The sequence below is a fragment of the Aulonocara sp. 'chitande type north' Nkhata Bay genome, linkage group LG9 (genome assembly GCF_057382095.1).
Source record: "Aulonocara sp. 'chitande type north' Nkhata Bay isolate Kocher_YH1m ecotype deep benthic linkage group LG9, A_spYH_male_GT1.1, whole genome shotgun sequence".
Lineage (NCBI taxonomy): Eukaryota > Metazoa > Chordata > Actinopteri > Cichliformes > Cichlidae > Aulonocara > Aulonocara sp. 'chitande type north' Nkhata Bay.
The window spans coordinates 36,732,911-36,754,950 of NC_141352.1; the positions used below are offsets into that span (position 1 = coordinate 36,732,911).

The following is a 22,040-nucleotide window of genomic DNA, read 5'->3' on the forward strand; positions in this document are numbered from 1 at the left end:
GGAATGAATGATAAACACGTTTTAACCAAAAATGCATGAGACACAGACACAAACCTACAATCGTACATAAGGTTTGTTGTTTTAATGTTATTCTATCTGCTGAGCCTATTGTGCCATTTGGAGAAGTAAAGTAGCACCATAGGTAATACCTACTCTAAATATTAGTTTAATAAGGATTTGGAAAAGTGTTTCCTCTGCTTAGATTTATTATTTTGTAATCATGTTATTTATAGTATTTAATAGTAATTTTTTTTTGCTTTTAAAATACCCAAACTTGCACAAAACTACATTTTTGTCTGTCTGATTATCTCATTTTTAAACATTAAATCAGATGCTATGATCAGTTACTCAAGTAGCCTTTTTTACAAAAAACGTTTTTACTCTTACTTAAGTAATTTCTTGGATGGCTGCTTTTTACTTTTACCTGAGTAAAACTACCATGAAGTAGTGCCAATATTACTTGATTACAATTTTGGCTACTCTACCCCCCTCTGCTCACGTGAGATGAAAGGTCAGAGTTCATACTGCTCTTGTTGAGGTTCCTGTTTATTATCCTTAGCTTTTGCTTTTTCTGTGCCTCTTATTGGTAATCATACATTTTTCTTGTAAATCCTCAGTTCTTGTTTTTCTGAGTGTTAGTCTTTATTCATGTGCCTCCTTTGTTCCCCGCTATCTGCTTCTTTCATTTTGAGTTTGCTCTTGGTCCCCCTTTAGGTTTACTTCCTGTTTTATTTTGAAGGTTATGTGGAGATATTACTACCTTTTCACCTGCCTTAGCAGAACGGCATTGAAAGACTGCCGACTCTACAGAACTCCCCGACCAGGCCTTTAACTAGAACAATTCCTGTTTCAGCATTTTGTACCAACTTCCAGCAAGTTTTAGACCAGATTTTAAGATCTTTTAAAATTACTTTGATGGTCCTTAATCACCTTGTTTCTAACTACAACTCTGCACTATCATTATCATTATTATGGCTTTTACACATTAGAAGGGTAGTGATTGATGGGGACTGCAAACCAGGAGGAGAGAGAAAATCCACCTGCAATTACAGACATGAGTGCAAATATGAACTTTCTGGACTTTATGAATGTCCAAATGCACAACAATCCATGCAATAGAGGTGGCTGGATCAATCCAAATATCAACACTTCTAACGTTTCTGTACTCTAAGTTCAGTATGTAGCCCTCTGAAGTGTGTTCACTAAATTATCCTTTTATAAAAAGAAAAAACGAAATATGTAATACGCAATATGAAAACTGTCTGAACCTTTTTTGGTTGACTGTCATATCTATTTTATTTATCCCTCATGACTCATTTAAACAACAGAAGTGAAGCCGAAGGTCTTTATGAAGTCCCATGTTTGAAATACATGAACAACAAAACTCAGCTGGAAGATGTGTTTTGTTCTATTACCTTATTATTGTGGAAAATAAAAACCAAAGTGATTTAGTGCTCTTTAAAATGTGTTCAGAATTAGCAAATTGGTGATCCCATAAATCATGACACAACGCTCTCCCTTATAAACACTACCTCTGTAGATCATCAGTATGGGTATCAGTGTTGGTATCAGCAATACTGACCTAGTATTTACTGGTTATCGGCTTGATACCAACATTTGCACTATCCCACAGCACTAACATGCAAAACTTGTCGAAACCTTTCAGTCTGGACCAAAATTAAAAGGTGATTACAGAGTATGAAACATCAGCTTTCTCTCACTGAAACAACTCTTTTGAATTCCCAGTTGACTTTCTAACTCTCAGTTTTCCCACATTTCAGCAAATCTGATCAGATTTACCCAGCACTAATCACTCTACATGAATCACAACTGCATGACTAGAAATGCTCATGCCGCATTTTCTACAATATTTCAGCAGTAAACAGCGATAAAAAAAAGTTTAAAAAAACCCAAACTAGCTTTTTCATTGGAAGCCTCTTCATGTGGGTTTTCCTGAATTCCCCAATCTAGCAGCTAGATCACAGAGATCAAACGTGAATCAAGCTGTAGCACAGTTCGCCACTAGACAACTTTTATTTGTTCATATTTAGTCATGGGCAGTATCTGCTACTGAATTTGCATCAGGGAAACCCGTGTGGTGTGAAGTGTTGTGTCCTATCTGCAGCCCGAGCCCACTCTTCCTCTTTCTATAAGCGTCACATGTGAGTGGGCGGTGAACTCAGCCCAGAGACGTGCCTGTCAAGCCGAAATGAAAGTTGCAGTATTTACTGTCACGGTCACGGTTTCCACTGAGCGTTGCAGACAGATACTGCCACCTGCCGGCAGCCTTCATAAGTACTAGAACGAGATCTCGACATGTGCTGCTGTAGGCTCACTGAACACTTAAAAAACTGAGGATTTCTTTCTCTCTGGTGCCCTCGTGTGCCTCCTGGTCTCGAGAACGTGTAATGCTGCAAGAAAGAAGAATAGACTTGATTTGCTGCCCTCTCCACGTCTGTTCCTCATATACACTGCAAAGCTTGCAGACTTATTAGAGTTCAGCGAGGGAGGAAAACTAGTCAGGACATGAAGTGGCAAAAAATATTATTGATCTGCACATAAGCATGGAAGCTTTTATGGCTTCTTCAAAGTTTTTAGAGAAAATGAAAACAAAAATACTTTAAAAAGTAGTTAAGACTGTGATTAAATCTAATGTTTGTCTTCAAATATTTTACCTACCAGCGTACAAAGACGGCAGCACGACTGACTGTGGATACGTTGTTTTTACCTCCACACACCACACGTTTCACGTCTACGTGTACTACCTTACTGAGAATCCGACATGCTGCAAAGCGGCACCAGGCTGATTCAGCACTTCAAAAGCCTGGAGATGCCGGGGATTGAACCCGGGGCCTCATACATGCAAAGCATGCGCTCTACCACTGAGCTACATCCCCTTATTGCAAAATGACCGTGAGGCCAGCTGTTGAACGCATCCTGTGTATTAAAGAAATAATCATTAAAGTATACTTAAAGTGTGTTTTACACCAGCAGATATTTAACTTCATGTAATATGCTGTAACCGACTGTAATCTGCCACAGCGCTCTTCTTTTCAACGTCCTGTTTTGTGCCTTGCTCTTTTGAATAGTAACATAAACATATTTTACATATTTTAGTCACAGAACGTGAATCACTCTCAATCAGTGGCTGCTGCCTTGTCAGTTTTACCAGTGACAACGAGGGGTCGTAATAATATAAGCACAGTAACGGGCACTTAAATATGAAAATATATTTATAAAGAAAAAATAGTTTTAAGAATAAATTATCGAATAACTGCTTGAAATGACTCGACGGTGACATCTGTTAGTAAGATGAGGCAGTGCAACGAGTGTGAGTGTTACGGGGCTCCACGGCAGTCAGAACACTTTAGGTTTGTCATGCTCTACCGTAATTGGCTAAGACATTTAAACGATTTAAAAAGCAGTACGGCCTCCATTCCCAATCAAAGTATATATATATCATTTAAAATGACATTTCATTTTTTTGTATTTGTCAAAAGTGTCCACATATATTTTTGATAACATGTCCATGTTTTGTTTGTTTTGTTTTTAACTTAAGCAGTAATGTTACTTGTTTCAGTTAATGCTGACAACATTTAGCCTCTAGTGGCTCTAAATGGCTTTTATGATGCGTTCCTGAATAAGTCAGGAGTTCCCAGTCAGAATTTGATTCTGGAATGTCCCTTCAACTCAGATTTCCCACTCAGAAAGCTGTCAGCAACCCCCAGCAATAGTAAACAACAATAAAACTGTAAAATTTTAACCTATACTGCCACTGTTGTGTATTTGGGAGTCACTAAACAAGCCGTACACAGAGGACTGACCAGGCTCTGTCCATGAATGTGCTGCATGGAGAAAGATAAGAAAGACAGGAGAGGAAGAAGAGAGGTTAGATTTAAGGTAAGGATGTTCAGTGGGATTTGATCAAAGGAAAGTGGGGTATGCTTTGTTGTTGAAATGTTGCCTGAAGATCCTCTGAGGGTTAGTGCAGGATAAACAGGTTAGCTTACTGTACTGTGATGGATTTAAAGTAAAGCACTGTGTTGAACTGGTGCACAGCAGCTGTGGTGTTCATGGTCATGGATCATGTGATTCCAGATGTGCATCAAGCGATGGTGGTATAGTGGTAAGCATAGCTGCCTTCCAAGCAGTTGACCCGGGTTCGATTCCCGGCCATTGCAGGTTCCTTTTTCCAAAGAACAATAATGGAGGAAAGGCAATTTATATCAGAGATAAGACAATATATAGTGTGGAGTAAGTGGCTGTTACTTAGATCTCTTACTAAAGTTCTCATGTTATGTTTCTTTTGCTTACATGTGCACTCAAAGTTACCCTTTACAAACAACTCCCTTTCTGTAGGCAAAACTAAACACGCTGCAAATTGACTGTTGAAAGAGTGGACTACAGCTTTGGAAGCAGGTATTTTCAGATTATAATAATATTAATAGTGGATTAAATGTTTGGAAAAGGGGGCTCAGTTGTCATCACAACGGAGAGAAAGAAACACGTATTAACTGATGCACTCTTCTCCTTCTCCTACCTTCTTTTAAACTCTCCTCTCTGCCCAGATGTAGTCACACGTGGAGGCCACACTGCTGAGTCAGCAGGCAAGTTTTAGATGTATTCAAAGCGGTGCCTGTATAGTGGCGAGCATAGCTGCCTTCCCAGTGTGTGATGTGGGTTTGTTTCCCAGCCAAGGAGAGAGCTTTGGAGAGAGCACACCAAAATCATTAAGGGGGTGTGTGGTAAGATGCACAATCTAGTGGATTTTAATACAACTAGTTTTCATCTTTTCTTTTCCATGATGTAAACATCACTCAACACTTCTCTTCTCTTGCCTCGTTGGCTACTTTGCTCCTCCTATTTTCCAGTCTCCTCCTGTCTCAGCTGTTTAAAGACCTGGCTGAAACGCTGGCTGAAGAGAAGCCTGATTCCAGATGCGCATCAGGCGATGGTGGTATAGTGGTAAGCATAGCTTCCTTCCAAGTAGTTGACCGGGGTTTGATTCCCGGCCATCGCAGCTCTCTTTTTCACACCTTGGCTCATGTAACAACTCAAGACCATCTCCAAAGGGCAAAGCGCCCCACTAGGAATTAAATATCTGGAACGTCCACAGACATCACAAGCAAAGTATAAAGACAGCATAATCAGTGTACTGTCAGTGTGGAGAACAGAAATCAGTCAAGACATATTTTTACTTTTTACTTTGAGTACATTTCAGAGGTGGTACATTTTCACTTTTACTTGAGTAAAGAAGTTCAATAGATACTTCAACTTTTAGCAGAGTGTTTTAATACAGGTTACTTTACTTCTCCTAAGTAAAGAAAGACTACTTTTTCCACCTAGGCAGCTACTTTGGTGAGTGAGTACTTCAGGATTAGTAGGATGTGAGAGAAGATTTTGGTTTCTAACTGAAGCAAGCATCACTCAACACTTCACTTCTCTTCTCTTGCTTTGTTCCTCCTTGTTTCCACTCCCCTCCTCTCTCAGCCGTGTAAAGCCCCGGCTGAAATGCTGCCTGAACAGAAGCCTGATTCCAGATGTGTGTCAGACGATGGTGGTATAGTGGTAAGCATAGCTGCCTTCCAAGCAGTTGACCCGGGTTCGATTCCCGGCCATCGCAGCTCTCTTTTTGTCACAGAACAATAATGGAAGAAAGTCATTTTATATCAAAGATAAGACAATATGTGTAATAAGGGGATATTCCTTAGATCTAATTTCATAATCTTCTCCCATCATTACTACAGTGCGTCATTACAGACCTTTATTACTTCAGAAATGCTTTTATTCTGATCACTCAAGCATGCTTATATGTCCCAGCCCCTCAAACAAGTTAAAGCTATGGCAGTCTGAATGTAACTCACCTGTATGAAGCTTTAGAGCTGCATATATATAATGCCAGAGAGAGCAGAACAGTTACTCTTATGCAAAACATTAAGTCACATGTCAGTCTGCAGTGGTCACAATCTACGAAAAGTGGTCCAAGGAAGAAACAGTGGTGAACCAGCAACAGGGTCATGGGTGGACAAAGCTTACTGATGCTCATGGGGACCCAAGGCTGGCCTCTGTGCTGTGATCCAACAAACAAGCTGCTAAAGGTCAAATTGCAGAAAAGTGTCATGGTAATTCTGATAGAAAAGAGTCAGAATACACAGTGCATCACAGTTTGTTAGTATGGGGCTGCATAGCTGCACAGCAGTCAGGGTTCCCATGGTGACTCATGTCCACCAACAGTAGCGCCAAAAATGGGCACGTGAATATGAGAACTGGACCACAGAGAAATGATGGACCAGGTGGCCTGGTCTAAAGAATCACTTTCTTTTTTACATCAACCTGGATGGTTGCATTGCTTACCTGGGGAACCCCTGGCACCAAGATGCACTAAAGGAGGCCAGCCATCAGGAGGCCAGCCTTGGGTCCTGTCAACCATATGGATTTTACTTTGACACCTACCAAACCATTGTTGCAGAGCACCTTGCCATGGACACAGTATTCCCTGATGGCTGTGGTTTGAGGAGCACCACAATGAGTTTGAGGTGTTGACTTAGCCTCCAAATTCTCCACAGTTGAAATCCAATTGAGCATCTGTGGGATGTGCTGGACAAACAAGTCGGATCCACATAGGTCAGTGATCCCATCTCTCTTATTTGTTGTGCATCTTAAACTGCAGAAATGATGTGGCAGCTTATATGTTGGGTTCCTTTGACCCAAGAACATAAGGAGAGTATCTAGTGCAATACAATAAAAGATGAGAGGAAAACAGCAAGTGACATGATTACATTTCTCATTTGAGGCATAAGAAATGCATTGTGTTAGCTCTCATAACAGGAAGAAACTCTGAATCCAGCACACTGCTGTCATGAGAAAACTTGAGCACTTTATCAGCAGATCCCTCTGAGAAAGGATAGCCTCGACTGTATTCAGCAGATCTCAGGGACACATGGATGACCCATGTGTCCCTGAGATCTGCTAAATAATTTAACATTTCAGAATTCTGCTCCTTTGTAAATAGGAATTTTAGTGTCATGATTTCAAATAGTAAATAAATACTTTACACCTACTATGTACTGACACAACAACCTGAAATATGATTTAAAGAACAGGGTGTGCCATTAAGAAGAAAGCTAGCCTAGACCTTCTAAACAGATGACACATGCCACCATGTAGCCCAAATTTACGAATGAGTGTTCATTTAATGTTTCAGCAGTGCTGCCCTAATGCCCTTGCTGTTTTCTAATGTTCTCCTTCAAAGAAAAATAATTTCACTAAAAGACTCCTTCTCCTCAGGGCTGTGGACAATAAATGTTTTTAGATATGTGGGAATCTACACAAAATGAATCCAGCTGGAATGATTTGCAGCTCTACCTAATCTTGTGGCTGCCATTCAGGAACATACCTGATGTAAGCATAATACTGTGCAGCAACATTCAAGATATTTAGCACAGTAGCACAGGGAAAGTTCTGAATGTAGCTTTTTGCAACAGACATGGCCGCCACCATAACGTAGTTTATGTAGATTCAGTCTCGATAAAGATCGGACAAAAACAGAGTCACGTTGTCGGCAGGATTCGAACCTGCGCGGGGAGACCCCAATGGATTTCTAGTCCATCGCCTTAACCACTCGGCCACGACAACTTATACTACGTCACCGTCGTGCAGCGCTTCTTCGCTCAGCCGAGCATTAGTGGCTAAGCATCCGTATATCCTCTGTATATTTATTGAACGTCTAATACTTTTTTAGATGAACATCATAAACAAACATATAATGAAATGATAATGGAAGATTAACTCCAGAGTTACTAACAAAAGTCTATATTTGTTTTCTTTTTGCTCCAAAGGTAAAACCTGATGGATGCGGGGTTTTAACATTTTGTTAAAAGTATTTTTAATGCCGATATTTCGATTTATTTGACAACATTGTCGACTATGTATGTAGATAAATACGAAATAAAGAAAGCGCAGATTCCTTTGACTTCCAATACCACAAGATGGCAGTAATTCACATTTCTTAAAAGGTTCCTTTGAAGTACACACAGAACGTCAGATCAAGTATTTACAAGTCTTCCAGAAATGTAAACCGGAGAGCTTTACAGTGTGAACATCTCTCTCATAAATACTACACATCAAGTCTACAGTCACTGTCCAAAAGTGTGTCAGTTAACTCTGAGATCACTTACCTGTTAGTTCTTTAAACGGATGTTTCAAGTTCTCCAGGAAGAACTTGCAGAATTTGTATAGTCCAGTGTCACATATAGAAGTTCAAAGGCTTCACAACCTTGATTTTGGTATCTAAACCGTCATTATATAATGCTGATTATTTTACACAGGTTGCGCTTCTTCTTACGTGTTGCTTTTGTCTATGTTGCCTGTTTTAATAAGTACACTGAGAACAATCCCAGTTCCTTGCATGTGTACACAGACAGGATTCTGGTTTTCATTCGGTTCTTATGTGTTTATACAACACTCTGCATTTAATCATTACTTTTTATTCATTTCTGGCTGTCTTCCACAGGGTGTCGTTTGTTCTGTCCTTGTGCCCTCACTCGCAACTGAATTCCACATTAGATAAGAGTAAGACCTTGAGATATGTAGAGTAGATGGTAAAGTGATTAATAATAATGCTGGCTGGCTGCTCAGAGCTGAGATTGGCAGTGTCAGATTTGAGTCCTAGTCCTGGATATCGGTGTTGAGTAAATGTCATAGGATTACGAGATGAGAGGGCATATGTGGGCTGTTTCAGTTGGGGATAGATTGCAAAAATGTATCCCCAACTTAAACCTCAGTAAAAGGTTTCAGAACAGAGATGTGTGAGCCTGCAGGTAAAGCTGAGCTCGGATTGCTGTTTCACATGGTTCAGTAATTACCACAATTTAGCAAGAATTCTTCCCAATAATTTTAATTTATGATCCACTTTTAAGAACTCGAAACACTGAGGTGGAAATGATCTTACCCTCTAATAGTGCAATCAAGCTTCATTCAGTCTCCAATAGGTGTAGAATGATAGCCTCCACCCTTCTAACTACACTGACATTTGTGGGGATGTTATTCCAGATGTAAATACAGCGCCTGGGAGGGTTGTGAAAATTAGCCATGGCGAGATGTGAGGATACACCATTTTCCTCCAAACCACGTGGACAGCAAACAGCTGGCTGCAAGCTCTGTTTTTACCGGGGGGAGCGGTGATGTGGAGGCTACCACAGGAAATCTGTATTCCTGTTGACAAAAGGATGATAGTTTTTATCCAGCTTTAATGAGCTAAGTGTCTCTTTGGTTTTTACACAATATGTGTCTGTCTGCACAGCGTTTCAGCTCCAGTGTGCGTCACTTGACCAAAAAGATCCAGCTGTTGTTAAACCGCTGCGGTCTATCCACAGAGGAATTTTACTGAATGTTTCCAGCGTCTCAGTAAGAAAGCTCAAAGATCCACTGCTCTAACTAACATCCTCCTCCTCCTCTACACCCTCTGTCTCTCCATTGTGACCAAAAATCAGAGAAAAAAAGTAAGCATTGCAACGCTAAGACTGTCGCTGTGGCAAGCAGTATTTTTTTATTTGCCGGACTGAAAGAGTAGAAAATCAAGAGTGAGAGGAACATCTGGCACAGATCAAGCGAAGAAACTGAAGAAAGGCTCTGTGTGGATTTTCTGGAATGAAAATTTCCAGAACAGCCTCACTTGAAATGACATTGCAAAATTATTTGAGAGTTTTGGGAGCACACAGTGAAAAACATGACTTCACTTTGGGGAAGGTACGCCCAGATGAGCATCATGAATGCTTGGCCAGCTGAGAGACTTTGTGCTTTGTACCATCACCAGCTGCTGCATTCATAAGTCCTGCATAACAGGCCATTATTTAGTAGGAAGCCTCCTTTTGCATCTGACCAATTATGTAAATTACCAAAGTATATACTGTATGGCAGTGGAAAGGAAAACTGCTTTTAATTATTCAGCCTGGATAACAGTTGGCCATAAACATTACAAGGCCTAACCATCAATTATGGATGAAGGTTAGAGACCTGAGTGGCACCAGAGCTGCTTTGAGGAGACGGAGTGCTGAAGGTTTATCCTGTCAAAACAACAGATAAACCTGTTATATATATATACATGTAAAGGCCCATGTATTATGTTGAAAAGATATCAGCCTAAGTTTAACTGGGCTGAGTTTTACTTTTGTCGTTATACAGATATATACCATGATGGTGCAGCGACTCAGTGTAACCTTTGAAGTGAGGAAGATTTGTCTATTCCTGTGACAGAGGTGGCAAAAAGGACCCAAACACAGGACTCACAGACAAAAACAAAGTAAATGAAAACTAACATGTAATTAGGGTTGAAAATGAATGAATAAAAGTTGCAAAATCCACAGTGGCACATACAATATATTGCCAAAAGTATTGACTCATCCATCCGAATCTTTGAATTCAGGTGTTCCAGTCACTTCTGTGGCCACAGGTGTATAAAGCAAACAAGTCCAGACAAAGCTGATGAGTGTTCAGTGAGTCGATCTGGTCATGGGGCAATGCACAGGAGCATTTCTGTGGGTCAGCCTGAGCCAGGGAGCACTGAAGACCAGTTCAGAAGTTTGACCCAGAGGATGAGCTAGGTTGAAAAACCCTTCAGGCAGCAACCCACAGGCTGAGCATAGCAAACAGACCTCTCTGGAGGGCAAAGACCTCTGGGGCTGGCCCTGTTTCCAGGCAGCATCATTTCTGTCAGGCCAGGCAGCTGCAAGGTTTGGTACTGAGTTACTGCTGCTCAGACGAGGCTTCGGTGCTGGACTGCCACAGCGACAAAGAGGAAAGTGGAATTTGCACAAAAAATAATAGAGAAGGGATGTAAAACTAATTTTACATCGTGGGCCACATGTGGGGCAGACTCCAATTTCTGTCAGGGTAAAGTTTAAATACACATTTAATCTCTGCAAAATTTTAATATAAGACAAAGAATTGCAACATCAATAGTATGTCTCAGTTTTTCTGCATGATAAAGAAATGGTAGTGTAGTAAATGAAAGAAAGCTGTCAGCACAGCTGACTGGGCTTAACTTGTATGTAAATGTGCAAAATGACAGAAATCTATCATTAGATTACTTTTTGATTGTTGTGGATGACCACAGGGGAGCGCTGTATCTATAGGAAAAGCTGGAAAACGTGAAAATACAGCTAAAAGTCCACAATTTATGTCTCCCTTACATTTTCCAAAGCCATCCAGTGGGCTGGACTGGAGTCTTTGCAGGGCTGATTATGGCTCCAGGCCTTTTGTTGCTACCAGAATATAAAAATAAATAGGAAGCAACAAACAGGATGCAAATACTAGAGACCACTGGGGAAGAGAAATAAATACAAACCAGTACTCCAAATGTGAACAGAACCAAGAGAAGAAAAGGATCCAAAGCTAAAGGCTAAAAATCCAAACAACTAAACTGAGAATACAAAACTCAAAACCCTGAGTCCAAGACACAGGACCATTCCTCAGTTATTGTTAAAGAATAAGCTTTGAGGTAAAAGGTTAAAGAATTCATCCAGGCCTGCTGCGCGGCTACTGAATTCATTCAAATGAATTCATCTTGACAGTGTCCACATTTTTGCACGTACAGTATGTCCAGTGTGCACAGTAAGCTACTGTTGATGTGTATCATGTGTTCGTGTGGGCTGAACGCACTGGAAACTGAGCTCGACTGACCACAAGCAAATCCTTCAAGTTGTTGCCATGTGGTGATTAAACCTGGTCTTCTTTTCCACATAACTGGCCGATTACAGTCATCAGCAGGTTCATCGCATGTCCTGAGTCTGCCTGCTGCACTCCAGAAGTCCTGTTCCTCTGAATCTACGAGGGTCGTGCGTATGAAACTGAAAATGCTGACTTTAGAAAAGAACTTTTATGGGGACATGAAGATCAGAGCAGGCAAAGAATTTATCTGAAAGCTTTCTAGCCGGCCTGCAGAGGACTGAAATGTTGTCTGTGCTGACCACAAAGTTAGTTTAATTAAGTTGCCATGACAACTGCGACCTCCCCCAGTATCCTCTTTGCCCAGGGAACAGAGAAACCACAAGTTTGTAATCTTTCCCCCAAAGCCAAACCTTTCATTTACTTAAAATAATTTGTGTTCCCATTCCAGCCAGCTCACATTCCCAGGGTGTCAAATACTGCTGTTCTGGCTGTATCTCTGCTGTTTCTGAGGCATGTATTTGTATCTACATGTATCTGTTTTGACATCTGTGCCATAACTCACCAGATTATCGCACTCCAATCTAATGACTTGGCTTCTCGTGTAAACGCGCTGGGTAGCTTTACGCATCATTTTTTCACATCAGGGAAAATTTTTCCATTTGTTGAACAAGGACAACTGTGACACACGACAGCACGTCGGCATTAGAAATTCCAATTGTACAGAAGATAAACGATAAACTTCTTGAAAACCAAATGCCAAGCAAAGCCTGCCTTGTGTTACAGTTGATGGAGATAAATATTCAGTCCAGCAACAACAGGCGTCTGCATCCTTCAACATCAAAAGAGCCACTTTAGTTCCTCCTACCAAACAACGGGAGAAAAAGAGCAGCACACGCAGGTGACAGGGGACATATAGTATGTATTACCCTAGTTCTAACCCATGGCAGGTTGCTGACCACTGAACTAGGACAATGCGTAAAAGCAATACCTGGAATCAAGTTACAATAAGATTTTCAGAGTTCGAGAGTGGCTGTAGCTCAGAAGGTAGAGCATGTTGTCTGCTAATCAGAAGCATGCATCCACCTGTGTGTAAATGTTAGATAGAAACCACTAAGGCATTGCAAAATGAGGTAAGCTAAGTAAAGTGCTTTTCTACTCAGAGTAGAAAAGCACTATAAAAGAACACATAAAGCTACCAACAACTCAACAATCTGGTCTCCTTTCAAAAAAAATTGGAGACAATAACTCTATGAATTATGGCTTCAGCAGCTTCCAGCATCAGGCAGATTTTACACTTAAGTTAAAAACCTTTCCACTTGTGCAGACGTTTATTTGCCTCTTTTTACATGTCCCAGTGTGCATCAATTCATGATTCACATTTGGTTTGAAAAAAAAAAAACACTTCCAAAGAACACTTGGCTGTCTGATAGCTGTGATACACATGCAAAATAAGTACTCTGGTATATTTACATTGACTATAAATAGGTTGTGATCAGTTGCACCACTCAAAGTCTACTACAAGTCTATGAAAATGTTTCTAAAGACTTATTATTCTTACAGTGTGGACACTGCTGTGTGTCATGACCAGAGAAGCTTTGTTATAAATGTATGGCAGCAGTGGGGTTGAGAAGAGGAGAGGATGGATGTACTGAGAGGTGGGAAGGAGTGAGGTAGTACTAGTAAATCAACATAATCACGCTGACAACAGGGGCGGATGAGTTGGATGACTGCGGTTGTAGAGACCACCCTGGATCTGGCAACCCAACAGACAGAGTCAGTGACCGAGAGGCCGGGCTACTGCTGTGTCGCTGACAGAATCTGACAGTGACCGAGCAGCTGTGGTGCCACAGAGGTTGGGTTTCTGTTGAGACAAACACTCACGCGCATAGAAGCCGGGGAGACATAAACTAGGTCACACAAACAGGCAAAATAAGACACAAACAAAGGCACAAAATAGCTCCAGGCAAATAGATTAGTGCAACTATACACTATGTCTATGACTCTTTCATTTATACGAAAAAACACAAGAGCCAATCGGGGCTTGGGAAGCAGCAGATGATATTTCACTGTAAGGAGGTAACTGAGATTTATGTTTCTCCACAAGGTGTCAAAAGTACAGACATGGTACTTCTTAATTCTCAGTTAGATACAGGCTAAACAGTCTACATACCTTCCACCTTTAGTAACATGTTCCCAAACATTTGGTCTGTTAGTTTGTCTCATTCAGGAATAATGCAGCACTTGTACAGTTTAATCAGTTATGCCAGATTTGTAACTGTTTATTTTGGGTACAATCCTTTACACTTGTGCCATATTTGACTATTTCAGACATCACAAGCTCTAAAAAGTATTTTATAAACACATTACGAACTCAGGATTTTTCATAATTATTTTAACTTGAGGAGAGGTGTAGATTGAAGTGATGATATGTTGCCTGGGGTTTAAAATTACACAGAAACATTTAAAGCATTTTGGAATTTTCAGTGAAGTAATCATGAAGAAGGAAATCAGTCATGAAACCAAAAGCATTTTTGTGCCAGGCTGCTGACATGTCTATTACCTCCGCCAAGGAGGTTGTGTTTTTGCTAGCATTTGTGTGCAGGCGTGTTATTCTTTCTGTCTGTAAACACAATAAAGTTATGAATAAATTCTGATAAAATTTTGTGGGGGTGTAGAGTCGGGGTCACATTAACAATTTTGCCTTATATACACCAAGGTCCTCAAAAACTGAAAAGAAAAGCGTGATAACTTGGGAACTCTGAAACTCTAAAAGTGTTGGTGTGTATTGTCAACATATTTAAAATACTATAAGTATTTAAATATCATGTCACACTTGACCTCTGACCTTTCCTTCAGGGTCTAGATTGGAGGTCAAAGTACTAATAATGCTAGAAAGAGCTATTTTAAAATCTATTTCAATTCAATTTTATTTATATAGCGCCAAATCACAACAACAGTCGCCTCAAAGCGCTTTATGACAATAATAAAATGACAATAAGTTTTCACACTGACAAGAACATGCTGGCCTTGGATACTTTTCTCATTTGTATGAGTTTATGTGCGTTACAGTGATACTTCAAAAACAATCAGGAAAATGTGTTTCTGAATATTTATTTATGAAAAAAAACAAACTTGTGATCAAAAACCTTTTTCATTTATTATTTATTACTAAACATTTAAATGAATTATGCTAAACAATGAAATGAATGCTAAACATGTACAGTATCCACATGAATGAAAAAATGAAGTATAATAAAATGGGTTTCAACAAAGCAAACAAAAAAGCCTGCCTCAAGTGGTCATTTGAGGAACTGCACTCATGTTATTAGCTCCATGTTGCGATACTGTATGTTATCTTGTCTTGGAGTTTGCTGCGAATTCTGCAAGACTGATGTTACAGTTTATTTACTAGGAACATTTGATGTTTCTTCTTAATTTCTGGTCATTTTCTGACTTAACACCTGCCTTACCTTTAGGCCCGCAAAAGAGAAAACAAAGCCTCTCATTTCACAGGCTTGGTCTTCACAACCATAGAAATACTGGATTACACACATGCAAACACGTTGTTTTGATAATCAGCTCATGCAGCTGTCTTTCACTTGTGTTTCCTCCCCGTTTTCCTGTTCTCATCTTGTTATCCTCTCCATTCCGTCATGTTTTCTGTTGTCCTCTGTCTCTTGCGTGCAAAGATTTGCATCAACACAAGTCTCACTTGTAAGCAACGGGAAAATTGTTTTCTGTTCCCTCTTTAATCTGCACAGCCCGCTGAGCTGTTGCATTATTTATATGTTTGTCATTATTCTCCCTTTGAGCCCCAGAGGCACACGCTTTTCTCAAATATTGTTCATTTTTCCATGTGACTCTGGCAAGAGAAGAATACCAGGCGTGGTTACACAGATACTGATTGACTGTGGCATGGAGAGTTACAAAGGCTGAAAAGGTTGTGTACAATGTAGCAACGGGACAGCTAATTAATGCCATTCACCCATTTGCATAGATCAGGCTGAGAGTGTATCCAGCTGCTACTCGTTAGTCTCCAAAAATTTACTTTAAAGGTAAAAACAAACACACTTTCTCATAACTTCTGTGCTTATGAAATCGATTGTGCTCTATTTGAGAATAGGCCTAATATAGTAGTTTTAACCGTGTATTGGTTAAACAAGGTCTTCTGCCGCAATCACCTCTCAAAAGTCTGTGATTATCCGTGAACCACGACCTTACTTAAAGTGACTGCACATTATATCATCCGCTCCTTCCAGCCCACATCCCAGCCATCTCACATAGTTTGTTGTTACTTCACAATAATCAGCTGCAGATGTGAAATTCTCATGGCCTGGCCTCATCGCAGGGTTGTAATCTTAGAAAAACACAACCTTAAGAAAAGCCCTATGACATACAGTTTCCTTAATTCGCTAGCACGTAGGACTCACAGTTTTTACACCTGTTTTTCATTTCTACCCACACTAAAGGATGACATATGCACTATGATTCGTCATGCTAACTCTGACGCAATACATCAAAGGGCTAACAATCATGTTTAACATAGTACAGGGTCTGTTATTAGCCAACTAAATAATTGTGAAAATCACAGTACTAGAGCAGCATTCAAAGCTGAATCAGTTTATTATTAATGCACACATGAAAAAACACAGTTATGTATCCGTTCTGTTTAAGTCTTGGTCTTCACGTAATGCGTACAAAATGTAATCCAACAAATGCTATCGTATCAAATTCTTTCCTGTTTGAGTCAAATATTCCACACACAATTAGTTCAAATAGGACTATTTTAATGCCACTCAAACTTTTGATCTCACAGATTAACGTGAAATGACCGCAACCTCTTTCAAACGCGTTATGTGCTGGTGGCATGTATTGTTTTACATTTATGTTGGTACACCACAGAATAAAAGGCAGTCAGTTCACAGCATTGTTGTGGTGGATGCATGAATTCCCTGGTGGTGATGCAACATAATAAAAAACAGTTGTCAGTAAGAGGTGCAGCATGCAAATGCACGACTCACACCTTGGAGAACTGGGTCAAAATCCCTTCTGGGGACGTAATAATTAGGTGGAAGCAGTTTTTACTGTTGGGTTTGTAGAGGTTTGGGAAACAGAACCATTAAAGTGTGGTCATGTGAGTGAACTGATTTCCACAGCGCAGGCATGGAAGTGTGGTCTTTTCATGTATTTCTGAGAAAACAAAACATTTTTAGCAGATACTGCACATACTTATGCAGCTAGCAGCTAGTTAGCCTATAGTACTTTATCCTCTTGGCTGACTGGCCTCTTGATTGCGTCACATGCTTTCATAATTTCTGAGCCTAATTTAATAAGGAGAAATGTGCTACAGGAATAGCTAACAAGGATTGATACATTATTTTTTCACCATCAGCCTGTAACAGTGACAAACTGATTGATTAAAGACTAGGCTACCTAGCCTAAAGATCAAGCAGGTTTAGCTATCCAACAACTTTTTCTGCATATCGAGTCAGAGTCATGTATGGTCTGGAGCCTACCCAGTATATCATAGGCTGAGATGAAGGGCACAGCCTGGACACTGCATCTTTACCAGTCAATCACAGGACTAATTGAGAAAAAGAAAAGTTTTCATGCATAGATTTAGAGTTAGACAGATTTAGGCCTTGAGAGAGCCTTCACAGGCACAGGAAGAAGAACATCACACAGAAACACCACAGCCACCTGGATTCAAACCCAAGACCTTGATATGAGGCATTAGTGCTAACCACCACTCTGCCATGCTGCCCAAAGTTAAACACTTTGCCTTAATCTGTCAAAGACGCATGACTCTTTCTTCAGCCGGCTGGTTGCTATCTCCTTTTTCCCCAAGGCTATGCTAATATAGCCCTGTGATATCTCCAGCTTCACATTAAAAGCACAGATACTATATAAGAAAGTTTGTGAGCTCCTATTAAAATTCTCTACAGGAAAGTCATTTAAAGACTAAAAGTTAAAGGCCCAGAAAATCAAAATGATAGATGTTAAAAATATTTAGTAAAAGTTACTTTGGTGTAAGGGCCTCCTGCTTACACCAAAGTAACGAATGCTCTCTCAGTCAGATTAATACCCGATCAACTGAACCATCTCTTTCAATATATATGTTAAACAGTTATGAAAACATGTTGGGAAATAAAGCATTTATGTTATAGTATTGGGTCAGTTTGATGCACTTTTATGTTTCAGTGCCACATTATTTACCTAATTTTCCATTAAAACAATTCTGAAAGTGACAAGTTGAATTGGATTTTTTTTTCCTGCACCATCACCTCGAACCAGTACTGTTACCAAAGGCCATTGAAAGCATGCAGATGTAATTTGTAGGGCTTAATAAGTGGAACAAATTTATGGGGTCAGTCTGGAATTAAATCCTAACAGCCAGTGACTTACAATAGGTCACTTCCACCCCCTGCCTTTATCCTCCAGTCAGTGATATAAAGTGGGTACATTCAGAACCTTCATGGAAACAGTTAAGGAATCTAACAACATCCGCATGTATTCCAAAACTGTAAGTATTTTCAGGCTTAAATAATGTCAGATATGCAGGTTATTGGCTTTGATTTGATTAATGAGATTAGATTAGAGCTTTATGTTAAACTCTCTTTCTGTCCCAATTATTCTGCATAGTTCAGAGAACATAGTGAGTTCTCTAATCACTATAATCACTGTTTACAAGATCTGGGTCAACATCATGATAGGGTCATGACATTGTAAGGTCATAGTTTTAAAGCAAGTTCTCATGGAATTGCTAAACATATAAAGTATCTTTATGAATAAATTATAAATTCACACAAATTTAAACATTATGCCATACACAACTTTACACTGCTGACCAAAATATTAATATTAATAATAATAATAATAATAATAATAATAATCTCTCTTCATCACAGGGCCAGAGATTGTTAGTTTTGTTGCTGTTGTACATTTGAAGGTCTAAACTCCAAAAATGGAAATGGTTTGCTGACAGCATTTTGGCTGGAGTCCATTTAACAAGCGCATCATTTATGTGAGAACTTATCGTCATATTAGCAACCAAGCTATCAAGCTAGCTGCAACCTAGATGGCCGTGTGTTAGCTTATCTGTATGTTATAAATATATAAATAAGTACATCACTTGAATAAATTGTGTGAACCAGTTAGAATGTAAACTTGCTATAATGTTAGAGCCAGGTTACTTGCTAGTGGGTTAGCCATTGGGAGCTAAAAGTCCATCCATTAAAAAAAAGACTTCCATTTTCACCATAGGAATTTCATATATAGGAAGATTTATAGTACTGCTAAAGTCTTAAGGCACATAGATGTAATGATTTTTTGGTATATGAACCAAATAAGCTCAATAAGAACTTTTGCCACTGATTTTGTGACTTGCAGAGCTTCCAAAGCAATGTGGTGCCTTTTGCAAGCTCAGGGCAAACAAGTTACATACAAAACCTTTTGCTTATTTTTATGTTTTAAAACACAATAAACATCTTAACTGTGGCAGATTCAAACCTTTTGATGATTTTTTAGGCACGTATCAAAGTTAGGCTAAGTTCAGCTTGCTCAGTGTGTTTGTTCAGAGTTACACTATACTGCATACAGGCTGTGGCTGAGAGCTTGATATATTATTGCTGCGCAAAACTAAACTGTGAAAATGTGTTGTTCTTCTTCTAAAACATAAAGAAGGTCAACTGGAAGACAAAGTTCTGAGCTACACAATGTGGTGTGCAAACAAAGCTCCACTAAAGTCCAAGATGACACTCATTAGAGTACATCATCGGCCTTGAATAACATCTCATTCAGGCCAACTTAGGCATCCACTATAATTTAAATGCAGAATATAGATTGCACTGGGTGAATTTGTTTAGCTTGAAAAAGGCAAAATGTTGTACCTAATGGTGGGGTTTTTTCTCTCGTTAGGCCATTGCCTGCTCTCATGCCGATGGAGGTCCATCATCAGGCATACTGATGATGAAGAAAGTTTTCTTGAAATCTATTCCTTATATAATTTCTCTGTGATAACCATTATGAGTCCTAAATGCTGCATTTTTCTCCACAATAGGCACAAAAGCTTCTGCTCTCAATCGATATTTTCGGTGGAAATTAAAAGCAATAAAGGGTAAAGGCCTTTGAAAAAACATGGCTATAAGGTAAACAACACTGAGTCTAGTCCATCCAAAGATACAACAAAAGGGAATAAAAGAGGTCTTGTTAGTGTTTCTGAAGCTGCCAGAGTACATTGCTACTTTGACCTCATTACTGGGGGCTTACTAGTCACGGGGTTGATGAGGGGCAGAGCGGCACAGTTAAATCCCCAAGAATGCATACTCATTTACAATGCAGCAATGAGACAGACCCACGCAAACCCAGCTCGACCATTGCTCTGAAACCTCCCAAACATGACTATATACAGCAAGGGCCTGAAACATTACTGAATAACATGCAAGGCTATGAACATAAGAGCAAATACAGTCTTTGTATTTCAGGTGACTTGTTCAGATAAACTTTCAAACTATAAAGTGGCTGTTTAACTCATCACAGAGTTTTTACTGGTGGAAAAATGCACAGTGTTGGTGCATTAAGTCTGTAACCACATGTTATCATCAACATGATGGGAAAGAGATCTCCTAACTGTGTCTCTGGAGTCACATTTGAAAACCTCGCATTACTCTACTCTTTGAAGCCTTCCCAGTTTGGTTGGATGTCCTGACATACATTCCAAGAGCCCAGTCTTATCATTTTTTCCATCGTAGCCCATGGTGGGCCTTTTTGAATTGGACTTATCCTTTCTGGTATTACATTAGGTGCAAAACTGTTTTTGTGTTTTTGCTTTTTTCACTTCTTTGAACCAATGGTCTGGAGGGCTTCAACCATGCACCCAAGCCTGCTTTGAACCATGAAGATGCAGAAGCCTGCTAGTGGAACCCTGCCTCTGCCCAAAAAGCAAGAAAATACCCTGTTGTTCAAAAAAATCTATTTTTTCCTTAAATCCAAAAATAAAAGTGTTGCATCTTGTTCAGTGGTGCTTGTGTTTCAGCCTTCCTTACTTCGGCCATGTCCCTGGGTACTGAGCATCTTTGCTTCTGGAAGCTATTAGCTACTTCAAAAGACTGTTACAATTTTTGAGCTATCTGTGTCCATTATGTCCCCTTTTTGACCCATTTTGCCTGAAGTAAAGAAGCTGCCTAATAACAGTGCACACTTTGATATAAGATGTTCAGCATTCTGGGCCACATTACACAAATAAATATCACCGGAGAATGTTTAAATCCAACAAGTATTGCGGTTTATGTAGCTTGGAGTGAAAAAATATGCATAGAAATAAAGACGAGGTCAAAATACTCACTTAATAATTTTGCACAAAGTGTATATGCCATAAAAGCATTATGGCCCTGCCTTGCCTACTGTAATAACACAGAAATAGGTTATAGCCTCCATTAGCAACTTGGAGTTAGCGAGAATAGCCTTGAGGTACCTGCAGCATCTGAGACAGTGTAAGCCACCTGCAACAGATCAGATGTTTCTGTACAAGTGCAGTTATACAGCGTTTTTTTAAGATATTGCATCTAAGCAAATTTTTGTACCATTTCCTGACATTGCATTTCCCGGGAAATGGTCACAGTTGTATTTTCAGAGGATTACATTTTCCAGGATTAATCCATATTGTGTCCAACTTGAAAAGCTCTGAAAGTTTCCTGTGAATTTGTGAACTTCTTAAGCATATCAATCTTTTCGACTGAAGGTATTTCCTTCAGTGACACTCTCAGGAAAGACGTATTTTTAACTCCGTTGCTTGTAACACTCTAAGAATGGACAGAAAAAGATCATTGTTCTCTGCATCCGTTCATCCAACGCATGACAAATTTCAGGATGTAAAGAAATGACAGCCTGCAGGGACCACTAGAGGTGCTTTTGACTTTTAATTTTACTTAAGTTTACTTAACTAACATCATGTCCGTTTGGTTTGTCTGATCTTTATAAAATCATAGAAAACTTCTTTGGAGGTAATTTTTTTTAAATCATAAATTGTTTCTTAATTCTTTTGCTTTGACAAGATTTTGACAAGATGTACAAGATGATGATGTTTTTCAGATGGCTTCTACTCAGCATGTCTCTGTTTTATGTAAAGGCTGAGAACATCGAGGTTACTCAGGCTGTTCAACAGATGTCAGAATCATGTGTGCAACATGACAGCCTCAAAGGTCAGCTGGAGCCACATGTGGATCTTGTGGAGTGAGTGCCAAATGGAATTGCCATCAAACCAGTCCTGAAGTGCTGGAGAACCTGGTTTTGCTTATAGACCATAACACTCTGTATTTCTGTCAGACTAAAGGGTTACAGTTAGAACAACAATATGGATCTCGTGATATGCTTTC

The 22,040-nt window shown here is 39.6% G+C and overlaps 4 non-coding genes across 4 annotated transcripts; 2 read left to right on the forward strand and 2 right to left on the reverse strand.

Annotated features, from left to right (window-relative positions):
* Positions 1 to 2,825: 2,825 nt before the first annotated feature.
* On the reverse strand, positions 2,826 to 2,897 carry trnaa-ugc (transfer RNA alanine (anticodon UGC)). The gene has a single exon. It is a non-coding gene; the product is annotated as a tRNA-Ala (tRNA).
* Positions 2,898 to 4,109: 1,212 nt separating this feature from the next.
* trnag-ucc (transfer RNA glycine (anticodon UCC)) lies at positions 4,110 to 4,181 on the forward strand. The gene has a single exon. It is a non-coding gene; the product is annotated as a tRNA-Gly (tRNA).
* A 1,370-nt stretch (positions 4,182 to 5,551) lies between these two features.
* trnag-ucc (transfer RNA glycine (anticodon UCC)) lies at positions 5,552 to 5,623 on the forward strand. The gene has a single exon. It is a non-coding gene; the product is annotated as a tRNA-Gly (tRNA).
* A 1,930-nt stretch (positions 5,624 to 7,553) lies between these two features.
* On the reverse strand, positions 7,554 to 7,635 carry trnas-aga (transfer RNA serine (anticodon AGA)). The gene has a single exon. It is a non-coding gene; the product is annotated as a tRNA-Ser (tRNA).
* Positions 7,636 to 22,040: the final 14,405 nt, after the last annotated feature.